The 13,464-nt window shown below is 41.7% G+C and overlaps 1 protein-coding gene across 1 annotated transcript in view; it reads right to left on the minus strand.

The window, feature by feature from the left end:
• LOC126365893 (uncharacterized) overlaps positions 1–13,464 on the minus strand; it is a 468,728-nt gene that overhangs the window by 192,377 nt on the left and 262,887 nt on the right. Inside the window, exon 3 of the mRNA XM_050008611.1 lies at positions 1,515–1,630. The gene's annotated coding sequence lies outside the window, so the exon portion shown is untranslated. The remainder of the gene's footprint in view (positions 1–1,514; positions 1,631–13,464) is intronic.

The following is a 13,464-nucleotide window of genomic DNA, read 5'->3' on the forward strand; positions in this document are numbered from 1 at the left end:
TGTATTTTTCTCGGGTGATAGCGTTATGGGCTACCAATTCTGAGTTATGTAGGTTTGAAGTAAGCCAATGAAGTCGTAGCGCGCAAATTCAAGAAGCCTGCCGGAAACAGTGGTACCAATTTTTTTCGTTTGGTTTCCTAAAACAGAAGAAACGTAGCGTTTGGTCACCTACGTCAGATTTATCAGTTCCGAAAAAGGCACATTTTAAATGCTAATGAGCATTTCAATAAGCTGAAATTCATGGACCAACGGACGTCTGTCCATTACTGCATTTTAACGCGTGCAAAGTTCTTGAATCTACGCGCGCAATGACCTGATTGGCTAGCCTCAATGTTAAGTAACTAGGAAACGGCGCAACGTACCGAAGTTTTTCCTTAACAATTATTTCTCAGCACAATCTTCCCTTGAACAGCCTTACAAGTTTTTCAGACCGTTTCTGATCACCCTGTACAGACGTTCTGACCATTCTGTCCAGACGTTGATGCAAATAACATCGTTCCCAGATAAATACTTTAAGGAAGATATTTTTTTAACCGATAGTCACCATTTCGTATTAACCAGCTTCTTGCTTCGTTAGTAAAATGCTTAATTTTTGCTCCACCTATCTTAAGGCCTCGCTACTTTCCTTCTTACTAGCCTTTTTAGCTCCTTTGCGACTGTTTTACTCTCTATATATCAGCGTTTCTTATTCTCTGTTCTCTTCTTCGTGTGCAGCACCTTACAGTTTATCTCACTGGGGTATTTACTCGGAGTTTTTCATGTCTTCCCTGACATATAAATGGCAGCCTGGACCACTCTTTCCCCACTTCCTCACATTGCACAACGAACTGGTTCGCACCATTAGTTTCGTTTTCCTTCCTTTCCTTACTTTCTATTATATCTAATCTTTGTTTTTACTTGACATCTATAAATACATAAGCCACTGAGTTTCACGCCCACGTCATACTAAAACAATTTACCGGATTTACATTTGTTGATTCTGGCATTACGGCATGAACCGAAAGCATTAAGCTTTCCACAAAAGTAAATAAAAGGCCCGCTGATCTCTATGTTGTCACACTACTCCTGATAACACAACATTCACGATAATCTGACCTATTGTGTGTGGGATGAAGGATATGGCATTTTTACCCCTGGTGATCGATGAGTTGCGTTGTAAGCTGAAAAGCTGGTACGCAGAGGGAAGGGAGGGGCGCACGTAAAGTCTCTTTTCTCTTTTGAAAGAGCGGCAAGGAGGTAATCAGGATGTAGTATTCGTGTGAATGCGCTACAGTTCCGTAAATCGCATTCTGAAGAAGATGGATTCAAATCACCGTCCGCTCATTCTGAATCAGTCTTCCCGTGGTTTTCCCAAAATCATTCCACGTCAATTTCGGACCTGTTACTTATAGGCCTACAAAGGCCATGGTTGATATGTTCCTCATTCCCATCAATGTGGCCTTGTACTCTGAGCCTGTCTCTATTAGTGTTTATGTTCTCGAGAGTTGTGACTTGTATTTTTAAAAATTGTTTACCTTGATTCTTCTCCTCTAAGTTGTTTCAGCAAACCCACGACGCCACACAGCAAGCCGCTATCAGAGAAGATTTGTCCTCTCGAAAATCGCAGTCTTTCTTGCGTTCATTCGTTTTGCTAGAAAAAGAAAAATATTTGTTGTTAATTACTGTATAGCTCTATTTACAATAGCGATAACAGTAATAACAATAATACTAAACATAATTATTTATTTCAGTTAATGACTCAAAAAGGTACAGGTGATCACGATGGTGTAAGAGGTCCATGATTAAAGAGTTTGTTGCTAGCGCACTCGACCTGATGTAATTTCGATGTACTGCTCACGCGCAACCTGCGATATGTAAGCTAGAAGAGAATCTGAGACCAAAGAGCAGTATTGACTGCAGTAGGAACTGTGTAGCTGTAGGAGTAAGTTGTTGCTAGCGAGCAGTCGTGTCTGGTGTATCGTGTTGGCTGGGCCGGTCGTGTGTAGCGATGGCGAAGCCTGAGTGTTGTAGGATAAGGTAAAAGCAGCCTCGCGCATATATAGTATTGTTACATCAAGTCCCATGTAAATGTTTTAAAAAAAATCTGTTAATAATAATCTTTCTCATAAGAAGTAACTTTTGACATTTATCTGAATTTAAAGAATTCACTAATTTCTCCAATCCTTGGCAATCCCGATTATTGAAAAGAAAAGTCAGTTCCTTCCTTTTTTATAAGACAAATCTATCGGCCAGCATTGCACTTAGCTGCGCCAGGAAAATTTCTTATAGGAGCAGATATATACGCGTTATCCGGCCATCTAATTAAGGTAAGATTTTTTTAGTTTATTCAGAATGATGTATCAGGGCCATGACGCAGCATTGCTGACGTCCAAAGTTTACCAGGGTAAATTGACTGTCAATTATTGAAAGGTTATAGGTTTGTCACATTGTATTATATTTTCACTGTTGGGTAGTTACGCTAAATGAGAGTATTATTCATATTATTTTATTTTTGTGGGGAGGTTACACTTGGCGACAACCGGCCAGGATCGTATTTTTGTGAATTTCTGAGAAGTGGTCAGCTATATATCTGCTCTTATTTACTTAATATTAAAAGTAGTTTGCATCTGGCGCAACGCATTTACTAATTTGTCACTTTTTCTTTCACAGATCATCGGCAATTTATTGCTCTTTGTCGTAACTGTATTTGTTGCATTTTTGCTTCGTCTTTGTTTGATTTTGTGCTTAACTTTGAGTTGTGAAAATGCCGCGAAAAACTCCCCTCCCCACAAAATAAAATAATGTGAATAATACTCTCATTTAGCGTAACTACCCAACAGTGAAAATATAATACAATGTGACAAACCTATAACCTTTCAATAATTGACAGTCAATTTACCCTGGTAAACTTTGGACGTTAGCAATGCTGCGTCCTGGCCCTGATACATCATTCTGAATAAGCTGAAAAATCTTACCTTAATTAGGTCGCCGGATAACGCGTATATATCTGCTCCTATAAGAAATTTTCCTGGCGCAGCTAAGTGCAATGCTGGCCGATAGATTTGTCTTATAAAAAAGGAAGGAACTGACTTTTCTTTTCAATAATCGGGATTGCCAAGGATTGGAGAAATTAGTAAATTCTTTAAATTGAGATAAATGTCAAAAGTTACTTTTTATGAGAAAGATTATTATTAACAGATTTTTTAAAAACATTTACATGGAGTTGATGTAACAATACCACATATGCGCGAGGCTGCTTTTACCTTATCCTACAACGCTCAGGCTCCGCCATCGCTGCACACGACCGGCCCAGCCAACACGATACACCAGACACGACTGCTCGCAAGCAACAACTTACTCCTACTGCCACACAGTTCCTACAGCAGTCAACACTGCTCTTTGGTCTCAGATTCTCTTCTAGCTTACATATCGCAGGCTGCGCGTGAGCAATACATCGAAATTACATCAGCTCGAGTGCGCTAGCAACAAACTGTTTAATCATGGACCTCTTACAATGGGTTTTCGATCTTTAGGACCAAAGGTGGCCTCTTAGTCAGGAAACACTGATAGTCAACTGTGACAGAAATAATCAGTTACTGTATGTCTCTAAGGCAATATGTTCATCCACATATCATCAATTCATCATCATCGTCATCATGATTTCCAATTTCACATTTGAAGCGCCACAATAATATGATTGCAAGAGACGAAGACCTTTCTCCAAGTGTATATAACATGCACGGAAGTTAACAGTTGATAAATACACTACACAGCTGCACTGTATTTACAGAACATACGACGACAATGGGCACGGTTAGAGTAGAACGTCATGTTGACATTGAGGTCGTTGGAGACGCAGCTTTAACTAAGACGGGCAAGGACAGGAACGAGGGGTGGACACCGCCGTGGCTGGATGCAGAGTCAGGTCCTCCCGAGAATATGTAGAGATATGCTCCACCATAGCAGCTACTCATTTGTCAACTGGGGAAAAGTAACGGAAGGGAACACCCTTTCTGGTAAATCCTCTCGCATCGCATGAAGAGCAGCACAAACTTTCACTAGGTCATTCGGAACTATGGATTGTAGCCCAACGTTCCGCTATCATCATCTAGCAGTAGTGTTTCTTCATTTCATGTATCAGTGGAATACAGAAAGTCTTTTTAGTATGTCCATAACAAATCTGCAACTCTACGTTTGGCTATCCATTCGACCCAAATCTAAAAAAGATGTTTTCCTATCACCAGATGATATCTTTTTCAAACGAAGTCCCAAAGCGCTTCTTCTTGAAAGAATCAGGTGCCTAACTTACGATGGATGGCTTTATGAACTTCTGAGACATGACGTCGGCATTGTTCTGTGCACCATAGAGATGGCCTAAAACACATTACTCACTTCTTCACATCCGGAATTTTCGTACTCAAACTCGTAGTAGAAGGATCAACTATCGTACTTTATAAAATGCTTTTCTTTGAACTTAGACCCAGTGTAGCCGAGACCGCTAGTGCAATCCGGTACAGCCGGCCGCTGTGGCCGAGCGGATCTAGACGCTTCAGTCCGGAACCGCGCCGCTGCTACGGTCGCAGGTTCGAATCATGTCTAGGGCATGGATGTGTGTGATGTCCTTAGGTTAGTTAGGTTTAAGTAGTTCTAAGTCTAGGGGACTTATGACCTCAGATGTTAAGTCCCATAGTGCTTAGAGCCATTTGAACCATACAATCCGGTACGGTTGCGCTCAATTCCGAGTTAGCCGATTGGGATCCTGGAGGTGGCATAAATTTTCAAGGATCCAGATTTGACCAGGGAAGTGATAAGAGGTGAAGGCGTACAGTTCCTGGCTGTGAGACTGCGCAGATGTCCAGGGTAAGGATCCAAACTTTTCCGTATTGCCCCACTGAGTAAATATACGTGATATTAGTGATGGTGATTCGTCCGTCGAATGGAGACTTGAAACTTGGCTGCACACGTGGTGCTATTCGAGAGGAGCAGATGATGAACCGGAACCTCGTTTAACTTTTCCACTCCGAGGAAGTGGCCAGAGGCAAGACAATTGACTCACGTTCGGGTCGACAACGGTTGAAACCCATCTGGACTTGCAGATTTAGAATTTCCGTGGTTTCTCTCATCGCTTAAGGCTAATACCCTTTAGACGGGCACGAGCGATTGTCTTCGCCAGTCTCAGATTTCCCTATGTTTCTACGGAGTCATCATCGAGAAAATGTTTAACTCCAATCTTCATTCCTTCATCTTTTCCCTACACTGTAACATCATCATCATCATCGTCATCGACGTTGTCGACGACGACAACGACAACGCAAATTTGACGTTAAAAATCTACACACACTAATCATATTCACCGCACAATGGATGCCAACACATGTGATTCAAAACTCACACATCACCACAAACCCTAAAGAAGACAGCCCTTCCTGTCGGGTGGCTGTACAACTCCCCAAGAGTTGTACGGCTTTATCTTTTTTCTCAGTGAGATAGCTACTTTCGATTTTTCTTCTTCAACATCAACACCTGTAGTAGAGACGGCATAAAAAGCTTCGTGACAGCTGCAGTGGCCATTGCGCGACTGCCACGCGCGCGTTGCCTCAGTCAATCACTAACGCGATTTATCTTACGTTTCTATGGCAACGTCTCATTGTTGGGGAAGCTGCGTAACGACTATTGTTTTTGCCTGCAGCCAGTAGCGCTCGCAGTTGAAAGTTGGCAACACTGTGTTAGCTGTCAGAGATCTTTCTCCGATTCTATTAACTCGGTGCATTAAGTTCGTAGCGTTTTTGTTTTGCGCTTTAGTATTCCTTTTCAATGGGTTTATTTGTCGATTGACATTTTTATTCGTCGTTCACTGTTACTACTTGAGTTTACGTACTGTCATTTTGTCATTTGGAGATACGAGCGGATTTGCGGACGCTAAAAAACGGAATGCCAAAAGGATAAATCGGAAAATTTTCGATACATTCTTCTGTTCAAGAGAGGGATGACAGCAGGTGAGGCAGCCAGAAACACTTGCAGCGTGTATGAAGATAATGCCACTGGACACAACACGCTAAGAAAATCGTCTGCTCGTTTTAAGGCAGATCGTTTTGACATTAGTGACTCTCTACCTCCAGGAAGACCGTCGGAATGTGAAGAAAATTGTTTATACTCATTAAACCACAATGATGCACGGTAGTGCACTTAATAACTGGCAAATGTGATGAAATGTGATTGTTATCATCCCAGCATAGTGCGAAATTTGTATGCAGTGGGGAAGGTTCAAAAATCGTGTGTGCTCTAAGCCAAAATAACGGGTACTCATCTCTGCTTACTCATCATTAATTGGGTGGTGAATAACACCGAAGGTCCCTATCCTGCATCGTTACCGGTGAAGAGAAAGTGTGTCACGCCCGGGTTCCCAGGATCGATTCCCGGCGGGGTCAGGGATTTTCTCTGCCTCGTGATGACTGGGTGTTGTGTGATGTCCTTAGGTTAGTTAGGTTTAAGTAGTTCTAAGTTCTAGGGGACTGATGACTATAGATGTTAAGTCCCATAGTGCTCAGAGCCATTTGAACCATTTTTTTTTAGAAACTGTGTCTTTATGCTAATATAAGGAAAAAAGGAATGTTTGAGCCCAAACAAAGCAGCAATTCTTTGTACAACGACCTGTGCGCATCCACAGAAGGTAATGTTGCGTATCTGATGGAAGAGCGACGCTGTGGTGTACTGCGAATTGCGTCAACCGGGATGTAATCATCACTGCTGACATTTACTGTAAGCAAATGAGACGTCTTGCAGACACGATCCAAGTACAACGACCAGAAAGACTGCTCGAAGAGACGCTACTTCAAGATAACGCCTGCCCGCATTCTGCTAGACTGGCAAGCAATACAACACAGGAGATGGGTTGGGAAGTCATTCCGCATCCACCTTATTTACCTGTTCTTGCGCCCCAGATATTCACCTTTATCAAACAACCTTCAAGGAACGTCCTTTCCGGATGAAAATAAATGGCTCCGAACATGGTTCGACGAATTCTTCGCCTCAAAACCACGCGATTTCTATAGGCGCGAAATCGAAAAGGTACCCCAGCGTTGACAAACTGTTGTAAGTAGTGAAGGGGAATATAATACTGATGACTTAAGTCTCTGTTATGTGTATCTGTTGCGTTTATTAACTACGGAAAAACGCTAAGCACTTATTACCAACTCAGTACTATAGTAACCACGATAGTAACAGAAGTAAAACATTGTAAAATATTGCGTAAGATTTTGTCAGTATCAAATGTTAGCAGTTTTTATCGAACGGCGTAATGCAGTGAAAAGAAATATGCATGGTCCACGAACCGAAGGCAAAGAAAAAGTAATAATATGTATTCTCGTTGGCGCACTAAAACAGAAAGAGTGTCTCTGGAGCAGTAGCCGATCGCTCGATGCTATTCAGGCGATAATAAAGAACTTTGAACTAAAGTTATTAAAGACGAATGGTTCATAATATTAACCTAATATACAAGGACAGTAACTGTGGAAAACTGTTACAGTATTTTTGTATCACAGAGCGTTGATAAACGGAATTTTCGTCATAAAACGAAACTGGAAGCAATACGGGCGGCAGGTAATTGATTTATGTTTGAGAAACAGCCAAAAGATTATTAACACATGTAAGATAATTAGTTATGCTGAAACTACATATTCCAGCTTGCTAGCTGCTTGTTTTCTTATCGTAATTTACTGTATTATAAGCCGTACATACTTAGTTGTTTTCAGAATATTATGGATATATAAGAACATAACAAAAATTCCAAGGAGGAGTTCTGGAGTACACAAGATGTCATCAAACAGACGTGTTAATGTAGGTAATCTGCAGTAACTAATACAGGACTTACGGAAGTGGTAAAACGACAATGTGGTTTGTGAGTATTACAAAATTTAACATGTTTCGACATAATGTTGCACATATGCTCATGGGTGTATTGTAATATGTGACAATAGTGTTCATTTAAGTCACTGCGTAGAAAAAGTAGAGATAACACACTAACCGCTTTTCCAGTATGTTGACATAATATGTAACGATAAGTTATGCTTATATTGGGTGTCATGCATTTTGAAGTTGAGCGCATGTTTGTTTTGACGCATGCTTTTGATTATCTGTTAAACGTTTCACGATAGTAGGAGATCAAGCCGTGTACTGCCGCATTTGTGATAAAGTTGTCTGATCGACATACAAAAAGGTAGAACTGGAAAGAATGGCCAGCGTCATCAGTGACGACGTTGTAGTAGAAGGATATGAATTTTATACATAAAGTATTTGTTGCATTTCACTGGTTACATTTATTTCCACCCACAATCTCGTTTTCTATAGAAAGTCATAGCGAGTCGTATCCGAATACAACATAAAATCATACGGTCAATTATCTGCGTTCGCGAAAAGGGAGACAGACGGAAAGTAAAAACTATAAACATATCAGATTCCTGTTCACAATATGTCGAATACTCGCTAAAAGTATCACCGCTCGCGTTCATAAAATTATTTCAGACAGAGGAACAAGATAGTTTAAGAACTTGACGCAGCACAAATATGCCATTTGCGAGTCGCGAAAGAACTTACAGAACAGAGTAGTCTGTGGATTATCTCTATGTTTGGGATTCATAAATTTGATGAACATTTTTGACTCAGTTTCAAACAAATCTGTTATGATGACCTTTGAGATACAAGGCAGTGATTCAACCTATGTTAGTACACAGCAAAATATATAGTCCACTGCTACATTTTCGATGAGAGTCCATCAGGTACGTGGTGTTCAGATTTGATACGAAAAACGCCCTGAGCACTAAAACCAACTTATATAGGACGTCCCAGGGAGGATGGTCAACATTAAGGGATCATTCGAAGAAACAGAGTCTGGTGATCATGGTCTCTAAAATGCTTTTTTTAAGAGCTAAAAGCACTTGATGAGTACAAGAGATCTGTTTTACAGAAGCGAGGAAAAAAATTAACAAATGCTCATAGTTCTTAACGTGTGCTCTTTAGAGGCCGTATTTACCGGATTTTTTTTCACTGTTTTGGTCCATAGTGACTTCTTCAAAAATATGGAAAGCAAAGGGCATGCAGCAGAAAACATTTGTTTCACAGTATCGAAGATGAAGTAGTGCTCTCAGCTCCTACGATATGCATTTAGGAATTCACGTTTACTACATGTTTTTACTTCGAATGATCTTTGATGACATATCACCGAATACTAACCACTGTTCCTGTGACATTCTGTAAATTACATTGTAAATGTAAATGGTTCATGGTGTGGGTTCCTGAAGTCATGTCCGAGTTCATGAACCACGGGCAACGTATGAGTGGCCAAGTAAGTGGTCCCGACAGTCGGGATACCAGTTACTTTGGAATAAGGCTGGGCATCTCGGACATATTCTGAGTCGTGGTCACCTTTGTGCTCATACGGCAAAGACTACCAAATCCACCGGTTAGTCCCTCAACCGTTAGGGGTAAAACCCAATGGGACTCGGGGCAAGTAAGGCTAGCAACCTGCTTCCCCGATACTTTAAATATGATGCTGGCAACAATCAGAGCAAAATGCCTCGGACCTTTGGAGGTGACGGAGTCCCATCTCTAACTGACAAACCAGGGACTCCTAAGATACGACTTGGCAAACAAATGGTAATGAGATGGGGAGCTATTAATATCAATGGCGGCTACTCTGGGAAGAAGGTAGACCTGGCAGAGGCTGCAAGTAAGATGGGGCTGGACGTTTTAGCTGTTAGTGACATTCGGGTAAGGGGTGAGAAAGAAGAGGAAGTGGGAGAATACAAGGTCTACCTGTCAGGAGTCAAAGCAGGAATAGCACAATGGGGTGTAGGGCTTTACATCAGGAAAGAAATGGAACCCAGCGTAGTTGCAGTAAGGTATGTAAACGAACGACTGATGTGGATAGATTTGACAGTGTCTAGCAAGAAAATTAGGATTGTGTCAGTATATTTGCATTGTGAAGGGGCAGATCAAGATAAGATGGATAGTTTTTATGAGGCACTCAGTGATGTTGAAGAAAGAAACAAAGCCAAACAGATAATAGCAGCATCCAAGAAGAAATCTTGGGAAGACTTTGAAAACAGGTTGGAGACATTGGTCAAGCTGCTGGCAAACCATTCTGGAGTGTAATTAGCAGTCTTCGAAAGGGAGGTAAGAAAGAAATGACAAGTATTTTGGACAGGTCAGGAAAACTGCTGGTGAATCATGTGGATGCCTTGGGCAGGTGGATGGAATATTTCGAAGAGTTGCTCAATGTAGGTGAAAATACGATCAGTAATGTTTCAGATTTTGAGGTAGAATGGGATAGCAATGATGATGGAAATAGGATCACATTTGAGGAAGTGGAGAAAATGGTCAATAGACTGCAGCGCAATAAAGCAGCTGGGGTGGATGAAATTAAGTCGGAACTCATCAAATACAGTGGAATGTCAGGCCTTAAATGGCTATACAGGATAATTGAAATGGCATGGGAGTCGGGACAGGTTCCATCAGACTGGACAAAAGCAGTAATCACACCAATCTTTAAACATGGAAACAGGAAAGATTGTAACAACTACAGAGGTATCTCTTTAAGCAGCGTTGTGGGTAAAATCTTCTCAGGTATTGTTGAAAGGAAAGTGCGAGTATTAGTTGAGGACCAAATGGATGAAAATCAGTGTGGGTTTAGGCCTCTTAGAGGTTGTCAGGACCAGATCTTTAGCTTACTGCAAATAATGGAGAAGTGTTATGAGTGGAACAGGGAATTGTATCTATGCTTTATATATCTAGAAAAGGCATATGACCGGGGTCCTAGGAGGAAGTTATTGTCTGTTCTACGAGATTATGGAATAGGAGGCAAACTTTGCAAGCAAATAAAGGTCTTTACATGGATAGTCAGGCAGCAGTTAGAGTTGACGGTAAATTGAGTTCATGGTTCAGAGTAGTTTCAGGTGTAAGACAAGGCTGCAACCTGTCTCCACTGTTGTTCATATTATTTATGGATCATATGTTGAAAACAATAGGCTGGCTGGGTGAGATAAAGATATGTGAACACAACATAAGCAGCCTTGCATATGCGGACGACTTAGTTATGATGGCAGATTCGATTGAAAGTTTGCAAAGTAATATTTCAGAGCTAGATCAGAAATGTAAGGACTATGGTATGAAGATTAGCATCTCCAAAACGAAAGTAATGTCAGTGGGGAAAGAAATATAAACGGATTGAGTGCCAAATAGGAGGAACAAAGTTAGAACAGGTGGACAGTTTCAAGTACTTAGGATGCATATTCTCACAGGATGGCAACATAGTGAAACAACTGGAAGCGAGGTGTAGCAAAGCTAATGCAGTGAGCGCTCAGCTACGATCTACTCTCTTCTGCAAGAAGGAAGTCAGTACCAAGACTAAGTTATCTGTGCACCGTTCAATCTTTCGACCAACTTTGTTGTATGGGAGCGAAAGGTGGGTGGATTCAGGTTACCTTATCAACAAGGTTGAGGTTCTGGATATGAAAGTAGCTAGGATTATTGCATGTACTAGTATATGGGAACAATGGCAGGAGGGTGTCCACAATGAGGAAATCAAAGAAAAACTGGGAATGAACTCTATAGATGTAGCAGTCAGGATGAACAGGCTTAGATGGTGGGGTCATGTTACACGCATGGGAGAAGCAAGGTTACCAAAGAGACTCATGGGTTCAGCAGTAGAGGGTAGGAGGAGTCGGGGCAGACCAAGGAGAAGGTAGCTGGATTCGGTTAAGAATGATTTTGAAGTAATAGGTTTAACATCAGAAGAGGCACCAACGTTAGCACTGAATAGGGGATCATGGAGGAATTTTAGAAGGGGGCTATGCTCCAGACTCAACGCTGAAAGGCATTATCAGTCTTAAATGATGATGATGATGATGATGATGTAAATGCCGTGTGGCTAGGGCCTCCCGTCGGGTAGACCGTTCGCGTGGTGCATGTCTTTCGAGTTGACGCCACTTCGGTGACTTGCGTGTCAATGAGGATGAAATAATAGTGGTAAGGACAACACAACACCCAGTCCCTGAGCGGAGAAATTCTCCGACACAGCCGAGAATCAAACCCGGGCCGTTAGGTATGACTTTCCGTCGCGCTGACCACTCAGCTACCAGGGTCGGACTAGATTACATTGACAGTGAGTAATATCATATTTCTGTGGAGAGTATGCATCATATCTTGGTGAATATTTGTTTCTGTTTTGTAATTGGTACTGCGAACTATAAAGTGATGTATCTGAGGAAAACAAAAAATTCGTAAGTAAAAGTTACTTCCAAATTCCGAACTATCTAAAGGGGAAGATATATCATTAGTTACAAAACTGCGCGTTTGGTTTTATCCGCAATGGATACGAGGTCGTATTTGTTGCAGTCAGTGTTAAAATGTCGGCTGATCAACCTATTTACAGTGCAAAAAAACAGTAACGTTTACGCGTTTCGAACGTCATTGTCATGGCGAAGGCGTGAAAATGGCGCGTGTTTACATCACTGTAAAGTTATCAGAATTAACGCAGCAGCTCACACATCGGTAACATAACTCCTAAAAAAGGCAAATCATCATCATCAGTGTTCTGCCAAAAGGCAGGTTTCCACATAGTAGTTCTCCAGGCTGTCCGGTCTTCTGCCATCGTCTTCAGGTTTGCATAATTTCCTCTTCCCTTTATGTCGTCAATCATCTTGTATCTCCTTCTTCCTCTCAGTCTTCTCAGACAAAAAAAAAAAAAAATGGTTGAAATGGCTCTGAGCGCTATGGGACTCAACTGCTGTGGTCATCAGCCCCCAAGAACTTATAACTACGTAAGCCTAATTAACCTAAGGACATCACACACATCCATGCCCGAGGCAGGATTCGAACCTGCGACCGTAGCGGTCGCGCGGTTCCAGACTGTAGCGCCTAGAACCGCGAGACCACCGAGGCCGGCTAACTGTCTGTGAGAGCATTCAAAAAAAGGTTTTCATTGTCCACTGTAACAGCGTTTTTTCCTATGCAGTTTGACAAATATGAGTTAAACCATTTACAACGTGCAGTCCATTACTATTTTAAAAATGGTTCAAATGGCTCTGAGCACTATGGGACTTAACATCTGAGGTCATCAGTCCCCTAGAACTTAGAACTACTTAAATATTACTAACCCAAGGACGTCACACACATCCATGCCGCAGGCAGGATTCGAACCTGCGACCTTAGCAGTGGCATGGTTCCGGACTGCGCGCCTAGAACCGCGAGACCACCGCGGCCGGCCCCCACAAAAATTAATCCTTCAATGGCCGAGCGGTTCTAGGCGCTTCAGTCTGGAACCACGCGATCGCTACGGTGACAGATTCGAATCCTGCTTCGGGCATGGATGTGTGTGATGTCCTTAGGTTAGTTATGTTTAAGTAGTTCTAGGTTCTAGCGGACTGATGTCTTCAGATGTTAAGTCCCATAGTGCTCAGAGTCATTTGAACCATTTTTGAACCAATCCTT

This window comes from Schistocerca gregaria, chromosome 4, assembly GCF_023897955.1.
Source record: "Schistocerca gregaria isolate iqSchGreg1 chromosome 4, iqSchGreg1.2, whole genome shotgun sequence".
NCBI classification, from domain to species: Eukaryota; Metazoa; Arthropoda; class Insecta; order Orthoptera; family Acrididae; genus Schistocerca; species Schistocerca gregaria.